The following is an 18,437-nucleotide window of genomic DNA, read 5'->3' on the forward strand; positions in this document are numbered from 1 at the left end:
CTTGGAAACGACATGATTTAGACTGTTTATCTTACTGAAGCTCTCCTCTGGAAAATGTAATGTGTAGTGGTGAACTCTTCAGTGTTTTCTAGATCTTCCTCTGTTGTTGCCGATCAATGTTGGGCATAGTATAATATTCCTCCCTATTTATTGTTATTAACGAGGTGTGGTGATTCGTTGTGGCCTGGGACACACTAACCCTAGTCGCAAGGCGGAATAGGATGTGAGGTCAAACTCAAACCCAGTTTCCTGCAAAAGAGGCGGATGGAGATCGTGGTAGGGAACACAAACCTCAGCTTTCCGTCCGGCGGCCTCAAGCAGAGTGCCACATGGAACAAGTATGTTTCCTTTTATCATCTCGTTTGCATTATCCTTAGCGACTTATGTTATATGTTATTAATTTTGGTTGAGAGTCGCCCCGCCATCCATGCGAGGATCAAGAAAAAAGCCGACTAACTGGCGTTATTGCCCATGCAGGAATCTTTTCATTCGTCGAAACAGTTCAAAATACTTCTTCACAATTGCAGTTTAATTATTCTATTTCATCTCACTTGTTTGCTTCAGGGGAGAATAAAGGTGTAACATGTAAATTACTGTGAAGATATTCGGAATTGTTTTCTACACTCTGTGACTGGGAACCTTATCGAAATTAAAAATTCATTGCTAGAAGCGTATACAGGGGCCAGGTAGGAAATGGAGGCTCGTAGATGTACTACTTCCAGAAGATGTATTCGCTTAAGGTTAACTGCTAGTGAAATGCTCGCGGTACGAAAATATCAGATAATGTCGATCTATCAACCGTCTAGGGCTTTATCCTTGCCAGAGCGTTATCGTTTGTATTCCGCGCTTATGTTTGTTGGTTTACTTTTTGTCTATTTGCTTTTTCCTGCTGAAAAGCTGGTAGTGAAACTGGAGAATATGGTATGATGAAAAGAAAGAAATACTCGACAGAATAAGGATGTAGTTATTTTTTCTTCACTTAAGCAATTCATTTTGTGAAGAGAATCACGGGTGTAAATTGAATAGCAATAAATCTAATAACACCAAAAAATAGCAAAAATAAAATCTGAGAACCAAAACACCAACTAGCGATATTTTTGATTTGGTTACTGATTTGTCAAAACACTCAAACGGCATTTCTAACTTTACACGTATGCAGGCTTAGTTCACGAATCTCGCTGTCTTTTGAATCCTTCTAAACTACTTCATGTGACGCTCACCTCTTTTTCAAATTCTCGAGACAGGCCTTTGAAAGCTGCACTGCTTTTGTCATTCAATTCATCATTCCAGGTCATGTCCACATGTAATTCCATGATGAGCTCTGTTATAAAGTAATGGACCTTAATGCACACACACACACACACACACACACACACACACACACACACACACACACACACACACACAAACATCGTATGCATCTTATAACCTTCATTAGAGGCAAACTTGAAAATGTTTCATGCAAGTAGACCATTTCAAGAAAAAGCAGACGAAGGAAACACGAATGTAACAGTGATATTAACAATAAAAATAGTCAGTGATAACGGAGACGAGCATAAAACAATACTAAACATTGACCTGTCTTGCTTTCCTCGATGGCTGCTTCTTCTGTCTCTGGTTCTTCAGTCTCGAATGCACCTGTTGTTATTTTCTCTGTAGCTGGTTTATCTGTGCGTGGTGCGTCAGTTTTTGGTGTTGTAAAGGCTGTTTGGCTTGACAAGGCATTTGGAAGCCTGATTGATGAAGTAATGCGCACCTCTCTTGAAGGTGACGAAGGATTTATTGTCTGCGATATTCTCACACTAATGAAACTTGTTTCAAACCCGCGCGTGGTCGTAGCAATGACTGGTGCACTGGTTTTGGAAGATGTCGCTTTTGACTCTGATGGACCTGGAGAAGTCTTTCGGGATGACTGTTCATTTACGCTGGATATTGCTTTAATAGGAAAGAGAGTTAGTTTTGGCCCAACATAAATAAACACTTCTAGGCGATACAAATATAGGGAACCGTTCTCTAAGGAGTGCGAAGGAGGATAATTTAATTACATGTAGAGCGAAGTAAGACAAAATGTCACAACGACATAGATCAAGTGTTCTCCGCTGAAATAATTAAGCTCTGCCAAGGTAAGATTTTTTGCGGTAAGAATTGTTCATGAAATGTTATTAAAAGAATTGTATTCTTAAAACACAATCCGTCGTCGTTTGAATTTACGTCGAGAGTCTTTCCAACAAAAATTTTATGCACGCTGTTTCAGGCTTCCATAAATAGGAAGTGTAGCCTAGTGAGGGAAGAAGAGTAGGCACCTCTTAAGTGCTCTAGCCGCTTCCTGTGTGCTTTTAAACAGAACAGAGCACAGTCAATGCCTCTTTAAATGTTATATAATATAATCCTTGAGATTCCTTACTCATAATTTTCTATTTTCAAAACAATTTTAACTTTCGAAGCGAACGTAAGTGTCGTTGGTATGTTTGATTGTCTCCTAAGACACGCTAAGATAAGCCAATCAAAATCTTCTTTTAAAATGGTGCTAATAATCTGATTGGTTGAATAAAACGAAAGCTCTCAAAACCATGAAACCACCTAAGTTGACAATTCATCAACATTCACAATCTGCAATTAGTGCACATGCACAAACTGAAACAGTTCGGCTGATCGAATTCAACACTATCATGTAGTTTTTTAGTCTAAATGCGGAATCTAAAAATGATATTCATTGAAATCCGGCCGAACTGAAGCTGATGGAAACAAGTTTTTAAAACTTGAAATTAGAAAACAACTGCTTCAGGCGTGAATTTTATGAATGAACAACAGCCGACTTCATAGGAACAAAAATATTCTTCGGGGTGAAAGCGTCCGTAAAAATCGGCCGCTGTGACGGATTTGGCCTTCAACTCAACGCATCGCAGATTGCTACACTGCGAGGAACAGGAATCGCCATGATGAGCGACGATCGTAGTTTCTCTGACATTATGATTTGTATAAATTTTCTTCAGCTATGCGAGTTCGGTTACATTTTTCATCATTTCCGACTTGCACTGTTCTGTTTTTTGTACACGAAACTACATATACGACACGAGTGTTTGCTGTGTATGAGTTTTAATACTGTACGTACTGAAATAACGATCTAACTGAGCGTGAAAACGTTCAAAACTCGAACTGTCCACTTAATTTTTTCCTTGGTGATTTTTGTCTCTGCTCACCTTTTAATTTCGTCCATTACAGTGCTTGGCGTGTTTAAGAACCTTTGTTTGCTTCTTCTTCTGTTACTTGAGTGAGTTATTTAAGGTCCATACCTAGACTCATAGTATGACTACTTCATACTTTGTTTGAATATTGAGTTTGAATCAAGCAAATTATACTCTACTTGGAAACTTTAGAAAATGACGACCCACCAGTTTCACATCTAGATCCAGTAAAGCCTGCCATGCAAGCACACGAGTAATCATTAACACCATCAACACAGGAAGCACCGTTTTGGCAGGTATGATTATGACAATCATCGATGTCTGTCAATAGCAACAGGAGGCGAAAATAAGATGACATTTTAATGGGTGAAAATTAATCCAAATCACAAGATTAGTAATCTGTAACACAGATAAAAAGGAATTGACACTAAGAAAATGAATAAATTAACGAGAATTTCAACTATCGCCATTTTGATAGACATCCATCTTTGATAAAAACAAAGAAACAAACAAAATGAAAAAAATCTAAAGGTAAATACGAGTTAAAAGAGAGGCAACTTTAAACTTAGGAGATCATTATTTCAGTCATAATTAGTGTGAGTAGTCTGGGTTCTGCAGATAAAGAAAGTCTTGGATAAATAAACTCTTAAAATAATGAATAAGTAGACAAATTGGTTACAAATATATCGAAAGATAGATCAAAACAATTAATGTAAAAAGACAACTCACTATTTTGACAATGGTTTCCAGTGAATCCCGCCACACATCTACACGAGTAAGAATTAATACCATCCACACATGTTCCACCATTACCACATTTATGATTGACACAATTATCGATGTCTGCAGGAGGCAATTTCAAGCAAAAAATATTCTATTTTGAGTTTGAGTCAATTTCCTTATTTATAGACGAACTAGCAACTTGACTAAATAGAAAGTTATCTTCTCACTGCAATACGTTTGTTTCCAAAAGTCCATAGGAGGCATGTCACCAGCAATCTTAAGTGTGCTTCAAATTTTGTTCAATAAAGATGAACCAAGAAACTTTACGTTTTAATATAGAAAATTCTAAATTCTACTTAGGACATTTTTTATGACAACCTACCAATTTTACATCGAGATCCAGAGAAGCCTACCACACAAGTACACGAGTAACCATTAACTCCGTCCACACAGGATGCACCGTTTTGGCAAGTATGATTACGACAATCATCAATATCTATCAAAAGTGAGTGACAGACAAACGAACAAAAAGTTATCTATTATAGGAATTTATAAATTAGACACAGGCAAACCTTTCACCTAAAGGATGGAGAGAACAAAAGATAAAAACTTAAAAGAAGAAGAAAATGAAAAAAGGATACATATTATGTTAAAAGAACGACCATTTGAGATTCGCAAGTTGCTTTTATCGTAACTTGCTGGATTTTATCTGTTATCCATTAGTAAAGAGATTCTTGAAACGATAACTTACTTGTTTCACAACTTTGTCCAGTAAAGCCTTGTGCGCATGCACACGAGTAATCATTAAAACCATCAACACAGGATGCACCGTTTTGGCAGGTATGATTATGGCAATCATCAATGTCTGTAAAAACCAGCAGGGAGAAATCATCCAAATACCGTAGTTCCTCCTCTGGGCGCCCGGGCGCTTATTTAATGTTTAGGCTAAAAGGAAGATGGGGGGGGGGGGGGGAGGGGCGCTAATTGGAGGGAAAGCACTTCATCGAGGGGCACTTAGCTCAGCAATAGAGCAAGAATTAAAAAAAAAAATGAAAAACAAACAATACTCACGGAAAAAAAAAAAAAAACTCTTGAAGCACATGGCGATAAAAAAGCAAATGGAAAAATAATAATAAAAAAAAAAACAAACAAAAGCGGAGAAGAACCTATCCTCCTTTATTGATTCTGCCATAGCTTAAGCTTGACAAATGGAAAAGTGGCAATGAAAACCGATTTTACTTGTATCCATACTATTTAAGCGTGGAAGGAGTTATAAGAGCGGTTAATCGAGGAAGCGGTTTTAGCTTCACTGCATAATAGACAGATCAAATATTGAACCATTAACTTTATTTTGCACGGTTTGGACATACACTAGCGTACAGGTAGCCAGAAAGGACAAATATATAACCCATGTTTAGAATAATCAAACTGACAATTATCGCTTTTTTTGAACCGAGAACTGAGCAACCACTGACAGACATTGTGGTTAGAAAGGTGATCAGAAAAAAAAACCCATATGGGGAAAGCAGACAGAAAATCTTGGTAGGAACCGGGCCCAAGCTCATAAAGCCATCCTACTAGGCTGTCTATATAAATAAACTATGAAATGCGGCAATCGGTGTCGGCCTAGAATGATTACCCACTTGGAAACACAGGGTTAAATACTCACATCTCTATACCCACAATGCACCCTCAGAAAAGGTCCATTCCTAGGCCCTGTTGTTCTCGTGCCAGCGAAATATTTAATTTCCGACTTATTCGTTGACACTTTAACGCCAAAAATTCCATCTTTTATGACATTGTGGCGAAACAGGGGTTTGAGGCTTATATTTGGGCGCTTATTCGAGGAGATGCTGTAATAATCTCAGTAATTTCGTACAAAAAAAGCAAATAAGCAAATAAGTGACCACAAATATCAATAAAAAGATAAAACGAATACAAATAAAATAACAACTCACTATTTTGACAATGGTTTCCGCTGAATCCCGCCACACATTTACACAAGTAAGAGTTAGTACCATCTTCACATGTTCCACTATTAGCACACGTATGATTGACACAGTCATTGATGTCTGCAGGAGACGAAATCAAATTTAAAAAATCATTTAAGACTAAAAATTTGTAATTTCTTCATTTCTAGATAAAACAGAAGCTTAATTGACAATGCTATTGCCTCTAAATGTCCTAAATGTTTGGTTTACCATCAACCTTTTTTTTCTGTATGTCCGTAAAAAAGAGTTTCATTACCATTCCATAGGGCGTCTGAATATTGTTTCATAAAGACAGGACTAAACCTTACGATTGAACATAGAAAACTCTATATTCTACACAGGAATTTTTGTTATTACCACTTACCAATTTTACAACTAGATCCAGTGAAGCCTATCACACAAGTACACGAGTAATCATTGACACCATCAACGCAGGATGCACCGTTTTGACAGGTATGATTATGACAATCATCGATATCTATCGAAAGAGACAGATAAACGAACAAAAACCATCAAAAATCAGTCGTAAATTATCTGCTCAATAATAAAAAGAGAACGAATTTCTTGCATATACGAGATCGCATTGTAGATGCAGCATGTATTGTACAAATTTCTTGCATTATTGAGACCCTTGTGGTAGATTTACTGTGCTCGAGTTGTTCACTAGAATTTACGACCAAAAAAAAATCGAAACTTTGCGCTGAAAATTTTAACAATTGTACTTTTTTAAAACTAAATGTGCTATTTTCAAGCACTTGTGGGGCATAGCAGTTAAAAAATATATTTAATGTTCTAAAGAAGAGTCCTTACATCGCAAAGCCTTAGTCAGAGTAAAAAAGCTCAGTTTTGTTATCCAGCCGTTATTCGCATCGCGTTTGGGAATGAAATATCGTTAACTCCAAAACTTATTTTGCTCCGAGTGAGAGCTAAATTTTCATTCTTTTTCTAAACAAGCATTTTTAAACAAGTATTATTAAAAGCTCCTGAGGAATAATATAAAGGACTTCCGTTAGCAGTTTGGTATAAAAAGTTATCTACCAGATCTTTTGATGCGAATAATAAATTTAACAACACCGCATTCGAATTTAACCGGAACAGTGTGGACGAAGTCTTAATGGGTGAAAAATAACCCAAATAACAGTATTAGCAATAAACAACAACATTAGCAAGAAGGAATTGGTTGCTAAATAAAAAATATATTAGTTATTAAAATTTCAACTATCATTGTCTTAATTAATAACCCTCTCTGCTACAAAAATGAGACAGAGAGACAAACAAAGAAACAAACAAACGAAATAATAGAAAAGTGAGAAAGGAAATTAAATAGATGAATAGATTGATCAAAAAGGTTAGAGTAGAAGACCAAACAACTCTTTCTTTGGACGATGGTTCCCGCCGAATCCCACCACACATTTGCACAAGAAAGAGTTATCAGTATCAACACATGTATGATTGACACAATCATTGATGTCTGCAAGAGACGACATCAAATAACTCATCTATGATTACCTTTGAAATAGTACTTTTTTGTAACCAAACTAGCAACCATTCGTTCAAAGTGAAAGACTACAAATTTTAGTATCGACGACCGATCTGTAGTAAGAGTAGTTATAGATACTTATATTTTCTTTCGAATATCAAACAGACAACAAAAAACAAAACCAAAACAAAACAAAACGAAAAGCATAAAAGAACCAAATGAACAGGTGATGGCGAAAACAAAGGGAAACAAATTAATGCGTACAGCTACGTGAAACGAATACTTTGAGATTGATAAGATGATAGAGTGGGCCGAAAAAAATTTAAATTCGGAAAATTTGGAGGAGAATTAAGAGTTAATGAGATAGTCATCTCACAAATGCAACCGGAACCGGAACAATGAAGCAATATTCCTCAGCAATACAACTTATACAAAGTCATTTTATGATTCTCTTTGTGCCGCGACAGAACTTAAATCAAGATGTAAAAATTTACTGTAGTCCCTAATCGTGGTGATTACACTGGCCACTTCTGATCCGAATCGTGTCATTTCTACTTCAAGTTGACAGGTCTCCTTCAAGCTTCTTCCCTTGAAGACAATTAGCGGTACTTAATAAAAACGTCTTGCTTTATTTCAAAGAGCCATAACCTCAAAAAAGAATTAGCTACCTCTGCAATTTTTTCCATCCCCAGTAAAACCAGTGGGGCAAGGGCCACAAGAAATCGAATGTGATATTTCTGTACATTGCACACCAGGGTAACAAGAGTCTCTGTTACAACGCGTGATAGGGATTTCGCAGTGTTCCCCGGTGTACCCAACTTTACATATACAGCTGTAATTGTTCAGGAGATCAATACACGTTCCTGTTGGAAAACACAAACAAATCTGCGACATACTCTCAGACAAAGACGTAGACAAAGGCAAAAATATAGACATAGACACAATCATGTCACTGTTTTGTCCTAAACCAGTAGTGTGGGGAGTAGATTTAAGTTATTTTACTTAAACGAGTGTTTATTTCTTTACTTTGTGAAATGACTGGTTAAATCATGATTTGATTAACAAATAGAGTCCGTGTTGCCGCACAGTAATAAATCGAAGACGTCAGAATAAGGCAAGCCGAGTGTGTCATTGATGTCCGTGCCACCTTTTGACGTTTCTGTGATCTATTACTGCGAAAATCTCGGAAAAATTGAATGCACTTGTATTAAATGATGAAAAAGCCAAACGTTGTCGATTGTAATGGTGACGTCATCAATGCGTCTGAACTCCGATATATCATGAATTATGCAAGAATCAAAATTCCTTTAGGATTCAGCTTATCATGTAAAAGTAAGCATATGCTACTATGGAAAAACATAATTTGCTATGTAAAAGATTAAAAAAAAAAGGAGCGACTTATGAGTTACCATTTCCACAAGATACCGGGAGACAATCATCAATGTTATACTCGCACCGTGCACCACTGAATCCTGTTTGGCAGCGACAACTAAAGCCATTCACCTGATCAGTGCAATTTCCTTAATGAAATAATTTAAAAGAGTTATTTTTCTTCCATTTTTGAATATGACTGGCGGCAATAATTAAATGAAAAGAAAAGGGCAAAACATAATCATGCAGTACCGTTAATACATGGAGATGACTGACACTCATCAATATTTACGTCACAGTCTTTTCCAGTGTAGCCAGCTTTACATAGACATTTGTAATCATTAATTTGATCAAAACACGTCCCTGAAAAAGTATACACATACCAAAGCTATGAAAACAACTATACTGAGGTAAATCAAACTTTTACAAATATCACTGCAAATGCCAATGATTACAAAAAATAGTGTTAGAATAACTGCTAGCGTTAAAAATAATCCTGGTCACTTCTAAAGTTATTTCTAAAGCCGTTGTTCAAAGTAATGCAAGAGCCTCAATAAAGCTACCTTTTAAGCTGCTGTTAGGGCTACTGCTGAAGCTACCACTCGAGCTACTGCTAAAGCTAGCTAATTTTCAATTTTAATTTTTTTGCAAGCTACTACTAAAGTTATAGCTAAAGCTACTGCTTCAACCGCAACCACAGTTGCAGGCTTAGCTTATTCAGTCGATGCCAGAGCTAATGCTCTTAGCAGTGCCTGGGCTTGTGCTAATGCCTGTGCTTTCGCTGTTTTATTTTGGAGAGTAATAATACAACGAAATGAATTATTTTAATACCGTAAAAGCAAGGATATGACAGGCACTCATCGACATTCTCATCACAGTGAGTACCAACGTATCCTGGGTGACAATTGCAGATATATCCATTGACCAGGTCAGTGCAACTGCCTGGTTAAGGGAAATAAAAAAGAAAAGAAAGTGAACAAACCAACCTACAAAGCAAAATTAGAATTAAAACCATGAAAATTTTTTCGAAGAACATAATAGAACCTGTTCGAAACGTTTTGGATTCCAAGCATTAATAATTGCAACAACAGCGGCAGCAGCAATAACGACAGCAACAGCAGTAATAGAGCGGTTTTAAAAAAGAAGACAGACACGGAAACACATATGTAAGTAAGTGTTCATACCGTTTACACAAGGCGACGAAGCACACTCATCCTGATTTTGATCGCAGTGTCTTCCCGCATAACCTGGGTCACATCGGCAACTGTAATTGTTGATACCATCGGTGCAAAGGCCTAACAGCACAATAAGAAAAAACAAATGAACAAACAAACAACAATAGTGTTATACAAAAATTAAGTAGGAAGAAATCGAACCTTTATTATGGTCAGGTATGACATGAGAGAATTATAGCACATTCAGACAAGGAAAGACATGTAAGGCTCGATTGCCAACGAGGGTCTTCAGAAATAGTCTTAATGACATAAATTCGAAGATAATGCCCGGTTGCATGCATATTTAAATGGCAGAAAAGAACAAAAATCATGAAATAAATTCCGTAAACCAGTTTTCCAATTCGAGCTGTTCAAAAAATCAGATGCACTCTCTTGCAGTTTCTCTGAGTTCACTACGAACACAATCGACCAGTACAAACTGCCAAGTCTTTCAGACGCATCAATATCGTCATTAGACGCCTTGCTCACCTCGGGAACACGTTCAGGCTCGAAATGGTACGGGTTTACTGCAGCCGTGATTTTTTCATGGAAGGGTTGTTCTCAATGACGTCAATCAAGATGGTGGGGAAACTTTGGGGGGTATTCTATCTCTGTTAAACATTTTGTTAATGAATAGAAAAAAGAGTGCTTTCCTGGACCCTTCTTCTCCTTCAAGATAAAGTATAAGACAAATAGGTACCTGACGTGGGTTACATAGATCATGAGGTATTTGATATGGCTCTTTATCCACAAATTCTGGATTACTAAAGGATGCTGGGTGCGGCAAAACTGGTAAACAGTGCCAACATCGACAGGAAAGATGCTGAGGAAACTTAACCCCAAAGGAGGAAATTTTGGAGAAGATCACTTATCTCAACATTTCTTCATAATAGCCTTGATAATAACGTAAATATTAATCCCGATAAAGGCAACGACAGGTTACATATTTGCCGACAAGGCGAACTGGATACCATCTAATCTTCATGGATGACTTCGGTTGTGTGGAAAGGATGAAATTGAGCTTAATACTCTGAGCTAGAGTAGTCTTTAGTCAAAATATGGGAATGCAAATCAGATTCAAGAACTATAAAGTACTGATCCTGGCAAGAGACAAAGCGTTGACCTCGATGTTATTCAACTTCTCAGCGAAATGAAATAAACTTTTTGAGAGTGGTGACAGCTGCAAAAAACATAGGAGCGATGGAGGGAAACGCAAAGCTGCATGATCAGATAAAAAATTGGATCAACTAGGGTATCTGATGTGTGTCGGAAAGGTTGCTGTACCCAATTTGAATGGTGGGAATTAGATTAAAGAAAACTGTATCCGAGTGTAACACTGATGGGTCTTCCCGCAGGGACTAAGAGTTAAACAAGGAATTAATTTCAAGTCCTTGATACTAGAACAAGAAAAAATATTAAAGAGACTCAGAGCTTTGAACAAAAGAAACTGACACCCCTCGTGGTTACCAAGAAAACGCCGACTAAAGTATGTGTCACTAGGCAAATGGAGCAGTAGGCCATATCGTAAATGGTTTTGGCTTTGTTGGTTTATAGTAGGAGGCACAACAAAGTGACAAGGGTAATAAACCGTGAGTTGGCATGAAAATACGGTCAAAGCGAGAAAATCTGAGCTCGTAATTCTAAGAAACATAAGCAGATGTCACGTGTTGGGTGATTGAAATCGCAGTCTTTGACGACACAAAGAGGAGGAGTTGACAAATATCAGGCTGAAATAGAGAGATTATTAAAATCCGAATCGTCTAAAAAGAAAGTTCCAGTGATATCAGGGGTGTTGAGCTTTTAAAGGGGATGAAAACAATCTTGAGCAAATTGATGTAGACATTCACTTCAGGGGACAAAAAACTACTCTCCTTGGAATGACTAGAACTTGAAGAAAATTGCGAGACATGAAATTACATGATAAAGGATATTTTGAACTTCTGGCAACCTTAAATATCTTTTAAAGACTCAATAACGCGAGACGTTTACAGATCGAGGCTCTTGTTTCTAGTTTGAGCCTCTCTGTCTCGCAATGAGAGTTAACAGAACCGTTTGAGGATATATTAGAGGCAGAATTTCTCCGCGTTGTATCAACTTTACTGAATTGAAGACGAGCAAAAAAAACTGAGACGACTTACATACGAGATAGGGATTGTTATCCTTATTGGTTCTGAGTCACTGGATTGTCGAATTGCAGTCTCAGCACAATTCATATTAGTTTGTAGTCGTTAGGTATCGGATAAAATCGTCAAGGGGGCATTGTAGACTTACTCAACCTTTACCTAACCTCTATTACTTTTAGTACAAGAGAAAACTTGACAATCAGTAGCACGAAACAGCTATTATCGCAAAAAGTTTGTACAGAACATCCTGCAGGAACGGAATACTTCGACTTGGTAACAGACCAAACAACCTTTACGATGCATTTATTGCCGAACACCAGTCGGAATAATTGACACAGCTGAACGAATTAAAGGCGGGCACAGTTTACCGGAGTGGTCAAAGAAGAAGAGAAACCTCCTTGCCGTATATTATAGACTTACGAATTACATTGGGAATGTTCACGATGACTAACCTACTGCGCAAACTACTTTCAACGACTGATTCCAGAAAGCTGGTTAACTAGCTTAGAATAGACTCTCATCAACGGATGTACAACTACCAGAACCATACAAAAGAACTTCAAAGCAAAACAACCAAACAACAATCACAACTAACAACTAACTTTCGCTACCTGAGTCAATTAAAGAACGTAACAACTCATCAGTCAGTTTACAAGAATCAAATTTATAACCTTATACTAGCCGAAAACTCTCGAATCCGATGACGATTTCATCTTAGCTCGTCGAGAGGTCAGTCATTACTCCCAAGAGAAGTCCTTTGCAGATCTTAGCTCACTAAGAAGATCAGATTACCAGATCAAACCTATATTTGGCAAATATCTACAGAGACTACACGAAGCTAAAAATCGCAAACCGGTGCGCTACTTCTAAAAATAATTGCAACAACAATTACAATGACGATAGTGAGGATAATAGTAACCAGAGTGGTTAGCAAAAAAATTGAAAGAAAAATACCTTGGACACATGGATAAGTCTGGCACTCATCAATATTTGTCTCGCATTTCGCCCCTGTGAATCCAGGTGGGCATTCGCACAAGTAAAAACCTGATCCTCTTGGTGCAACTGGCGAACAACTTCCGTTATTTTGACATTGGCAGTTAACTAAGGAAATAGTAATGTTAAAAGTGGTCGAGGCGCTGCAGATGTCTGTTGCTAGTAAGTGAAATATGGTGATTCTGTCTGAGGTGACGTTCCAGTGAAGAATGTTGTCTCTTAGCATTGCATCTTTGGGGCCTCCACCCAACAGTGAAATAATGACAGGCATGCCTTCGGGATCAACTACATCAAACACCAAATCGAGGTTTTCGCCATATAACGCGTAGTAATCCTTGCGAGACGTAATATTAGGTGGATGGTTGACTGCAAAATATCGAGTGGATATACAAGTAGGTCGTTGTCGTCACACACTGGGCTGAGGAAACAGTCTCAGTTTGAAACTTTAGAACAAAATTTTAAACACAATACGTTCCGCTATTTTTCTTTCCTCAGCATATACAGTGTTTACAGGACATAGGGTTTCTTACGCATGCAGATGGAATTCTCCGAGTGCAGTTGAATTTCTTGACGGGGAAGTTATTCATTGTACGTATTCGGAAAGACGTTACGAAGTAGACGAGAACAGAAATGTTTGAGCTTACAGAAATACAAAACAATACTAAAATAAATTTGGCCACTTTACATTTTCTACGGAGATCCATTAAACCAACAAAAATTCTAAACATGCACCGGTAATAGTTACGGTAAGTTGGAAAATCTTAAAGGAGGTCAATAAACGGACTAAATTCGAAACAACAACTATATAAAGCCTTTGAGCATGCTTTGATTAAGCCGAAATGTCATTGACCTAAGCTGAGCTTTAAGGCTCATAGATTTATATTTCAAGACCAAATCAAAACTTTCGAGTAACTGAAAATACCTGAAAACAATTTTTCAGGTGCTGGTTTGATTATAGCTGACATTGTTTTTACTATAAAACCATTGCTAGCTGTTTAGACGAAAAGGAGCTATAAAAAATAATGCGCATCAGTAAAAATTATCTTAATTAATCAAATAACTGGTAAGAATTGATAAGATAAGTGGAGGACCAAATAGCCCCATATGATGTTTAACTGCCTTTCTATTTGTTTGTGGCTTTTCATTGGCACAGATTGTGTATTAAATAGATCTTAAAATGCAAATCGACTTTCTTTCATCATATTTATAGTAATCGTTTTTGGGCGTATTACATTTTACCCTTTCACTACCTACTACGTATATGCTACTTTCATTTGTAGAAGAACAAAGAAACAGAAATGCAAGAAGGTCACCTTGCCGTTTCGTCCAAGTGTTTTTATGAACATCGGGAAGACACTGAAAACACCAGTCACCAGGATGTACTTCGTTCGGAGCGAAACAATAATTGTTAATGAAGCACGAATTATCCTAAACCAAAGAAAAAATTAAGATAATCAATATAATAAATTGATAAAAAAATAAAATAAATGCACATAAGTGGAACTTAGTATTACAAAAAAAAAAAATAGGATTTCAAATACAAGAAAGAGTGCTTCAATACCGCAGTACTCACTGAGGTTATGCTGATAGGGTTAGCACACTCACCCAAGATATTTATTCGCAGATTCTCACAAAAAATGGAAGTGGCTCGCACCATCAGGCAGACATTTAATCTTGAGAGGTTCGGTTGCCTGATTCATTCAGAGTCTTTTATGGTTTACGAAATAAAATACCCAACCTCTCTTTTGATTCTTCTCGCAGCACATAAGCACATAAGCCGCACAAATAACATAGATACCACTTAGCGTCTTTTACCTTAAGATAGCATCCGTTTGATACATTGCACGCCATACAAGCTGAGTCGTAGGAAATAAGGGTCAAATTTTGATTGCTTTTGTGAACACCGTCGTTAGACACAGATACTTTTAGTCCCGCAGCAGGAGTTCCGCCGATATTTTCGTCGAAAAAGCCTTGCTTTATTGGTGAGTCTGGTAGGAAGCAATCTACGAGAAGCAAGTCGACCATGATCCCAGGAAACCTAAGCTCCCTTGTTTTTGGATTCCACGAACTGTTTACAACCTTTAAGTCGAAAAAAAGGGTCATAGTGTTTAGCACACAAAATAAAAAGAAAACATAGAAAAAGGTTAACAATGAATTCAATAAAAGTAATTAAAACGATAACTGATGGTAGTAATAGGATTGAGTGGAGTCCAATTCGATCTGTAATCATACGTGTGATAACAAAATTGGACGACCGCGAAGCAGGAGTCCGATTTGTTGTTCACGCGTATGATTAACTGACCGAATTGGATGATACGAAGAATTTCCCCTCAAAAGAAGAATAGCGAAGGAACTCGTTTGGACTGTTAGCATAAACATTTCTGCAATAGTGTAAATCAAATCATCACTGTCGTCTAAAATATTGTTATTGTTAAACGAAAAAACTTTCCCATTTAGAAGAAAGCCCCAATTGAGGAGTCGATACACTGTTTCAATGATGACTGAGACCAAAGTTGGGATTGGTTGATGTAAACTACAATTTTGAAGTGATTGGCTTATTGAACTGTCCAATAACAAAATTTCGGATAACACATATTGGCAAGTGAATAAGTGGAAAATAGGAACTGTTTAAACCAATCAAAATCGAGAAAAGTGTAATGTTTATGATTAGGAGAATATTTATATTGATAATGATAATAATCATAATAAAAATAAAAAGATGATAACCATGATGGAAATGGTAATGACAATGATGAAGATGATGGTGATGACAAATATATCGCTATTAATGATAATCACGAAAATTGTACCTATTGTAATGATTGCAATATCGGCAATATTGATGAAACAGAATGATACAGTTGTACCTTTGATCATGTGAATGAGGTTAAACTTAAAAGTTTTCTATCGTGCCAAGTTAGGAGGTTTCTTAATCTTTTATCTTAAGACGTAAATCAGGATACGTTCTTATTTGCAGTTGAATTGACGGAGATAATTTTTGATCCCTTCCTACTCAATTAAACTTTTCTTGGAGGGTAAACAACGATAATAGGACTAGTTCATTTGTTGTTAAATTAATGTATCAGTTTCTTTTCTTACCTTAAACTCTATTAAATGACAAGTTAAATTTGTAGAGTTAAGCCATCCAGTTCCCATCACTGTGACTTTCTTACAGGGGCGAATTCGTCGATCACACAAACCATCTCTTTGCAATCTGATTAAGAAACCACAGATAGTCTTTTTTAATGAGCCCAAAGCACTCTTGCTGCTGTTCTTCTCTGAAATATTTTATCAACTTTAATAAAAATCCTTACCGTCATGAAAAAGGATCCGTTATTGGTTTAACGGCACGATACCCAAATAAATAAAGAAATGCATAACAGTTCCATCAATTGATATGATTGAGGGAAGCTATGGTGGTGGGAAAAATTGCCCGTAATAATCGAGTAGCACTTATTCTTACTTTGAGATGCTTGGCTTTTGGTAGAGAGAAATGGAACAGTCCTCTGCAGTGTAGTCCTGGTAGCAAACGCAAGAACCATTGACACAATCGCCATTGAAAGCACAATCATTCGGACAAAGGAGTTCCGAAATCTCCTTCTGTAAGGAGCCCACTCTTTCTCTTCCATCGCTGCTTTCATTTGAATTGGCTGACGACGCATTAATTGCGGTTACATATCCGCATTCATTTGTTAACATAGAAACAATGCCCATAGCAAACGAATGATCACCTGTTAACTGCAAGATAGAAATGATAAAGAAACATAAATTACCTGTAACAGGTGTGAGACCAGACATGGTTTGATATTACTCTACGTTGCAAAGAGAAGTCCTGTCATAAAAAAAAATATGATAAATTCAGCTTTATTGGGGCACACATGCCTAACTAACCATACAGTTGAATGGGATTAAGTCTAAAATTATCACCACTTATTGGTGTTACCACCGACGCCTTTGTTTGGAAGCCCGGCATATCAACTCTGCCGACTCTCTTTTAAATCCGGTGATGATGGCGGCTTACTCCCTGACGTCTATTTACACCTCGTCAGAAAAAAAGGCCAGCTTATTAGTGAACCTATGAAAGGACCTCTTGTTGCAGCGTTTAGATCACCTCTGATGAAGGCACTAGACAGGAGTGGCGAAACGTTGGGTCTATGAATTGTAACTTCTCGGGGTTACATTCATTAAATCTTTAAACCAGAGTAGCATCAAACCATCATGTTTGATTGTCCACCTGGTTGCCATGTGAACTTTAATATATTTTAGGTGTGGGACCATTAAATGGTCAAGGAAAACGTTACTTCGTTTCCCAATGATTCATAAGGTAATGCTTTCCTTTCATATGCCTCACTGAATAGCTACAGATAAATAGCATGCTGCACTAAACTATGTACCGAAACGAACGAAAGTGTTGTGGATGCCCTCTGGAAAGGTATGCTATGGAAATCAAAGAATTTTTTCATTCTACCATATGAAATGTAATTTTCTCTAACATGTTGCCCTTTTGTATTCTGTGTTGAACACACCCGTTTCTTATGACCTATACAGTCGGCGACGGCGAGCTCAGAAGCGCTACCTAATAGTAAAGATCGGTAAAGAACCAAACGATTTCACGCCTTAAAAAGAAAGTTGACGAGTTTTAATACCAAACCATGTGAATCACATCTTTGTAATACAACACCCCACGCGAAAGAGCTCTAAGACGCTTTTAAAGGCCATTTATATTGACACCTTTAAGTTACTATTGTACTGAGTCATTTTGTACCTACCGAGATATCAAGAGAACAGCTGTCCACAAATGATTGCACATCGACGCCCTGATTTGCACAAATTTTCCCAACTTTGCTATTCGCTATCCTCTCAACACAGTAATTAGTTGCATTTTTGAGGGGGATCACAGTGGCAGGTAATGCTCTCCCGAAGCGATGACGGTTCTCAGACGGAGGAAGCTTTTTAAATAATTCATAATCTTCAGCGGTCAACTCATCAGAGTAATATACTTCTCTCTTTTTTATAAGGTCGCACAGAGTGAATGTTGTTTTGCTACGTTTTATGAAAGTTGGAACATAAAATGAAGCCTGTCCACTACATAACGGTGCATAGTCCGCCGTAGTATCATCTATATTTGGGGGAAGTGTATCAAAATAGCTTGTACCGGGCTGCAGTCTAACAAAGAGAAAGGAAATGAAGATATACAGATTGAAAATAACGAATATAATAGCCTCTTTGAAATAATCTATCAGCAAAAGCATTTCGTCGTCTAAAGAAGAACCAACAAGTAATCAATTGTCCAAACCATCTAAATATTAGATACGGAGACATCATGCGAAACAAAGGAGCACAGCTGGTCCATATGC

General features: G+C 37.3%; 1 pseudogene across 1 annotated transcript in view; it reads right to left on the bottom strand.

Moving 5' to 3' along the window:
• Positions 1 to 18,437, bottom strand: part of LOC149035584 (von Willebrand factor D and EGF domain-containing protein-like) — a 42,014-nt pseudogene that overhangs the window by 1,850 nt on the left and 21,727 nt on the right. The window contains exons 10-28 of the transcript XR_016182342.1: positions 17,850 to 18,246; positions 16,544 to 16,818; positions 16,180 to 16,294; positions 14,896 to 15,159; positions 14,394 to 14,508; positions 13,042 to 13,446; positions 9,935 to 10,045; positions 9,582 to 9,692; positions 9,003 to 9,113; positions 8,789 to 8,899; positions 8,048 to 8,242; positions 6,264 to 6,377; positions 5,867 to 5,980; positions 4,660 to 4,773; positions 4,291 to 4,404; positions 3,915 to 4,028; positions 3,393 to 3,506; positions 1,579 to 1,935; positions 1,221 to 1,321 (exon numbers count right to left, since the gene is read on the bottom strand). The product of XR_016182342.1 is annotated as a von Willebrand factor D and EGF domain-containing protein-like (transcript). The remainder of the gene's footprint in view (positions 1 to 1,220; positions 1,322 to 1,578; positions 1,936 to 3,392; positions 3,507 to 3,914; positions 4,029 to 4,290; positions 4,405 to 4,659; positions 4,774 to 5,866; positions 5,981 to 6,263; positions 6,378 to 8,047; positions 8,243 to 8,788; positions 8,900 to 9,002; positions 9,114 to 9,581; positions 9,693 to 9,934; positions 10,046 to 13,041; positions 13,447 to 14,393; positions 14,509 to 14,895; positions 15,160 to 16,179; positions 16,295 to 16,543; positions 16,819 to 17,849; positions 18,247 to 18,437) is intronic.

Source organism: Pocillopora damicornis, chromosome 13 (genome assembly GCF_964200805.1).
Source record: "Pocillopora damicornis chromosome 13, jaPocDami1.2, whole genome shotgun sequence".
Taxonomy (NCBI): domain Eukaryota; kingdom Metazoa; phylum Cnidaria; class Anthozoa; order Scleractinia; family Pocilloporidae; genus Pocillopora; species Pocillopora damicornis.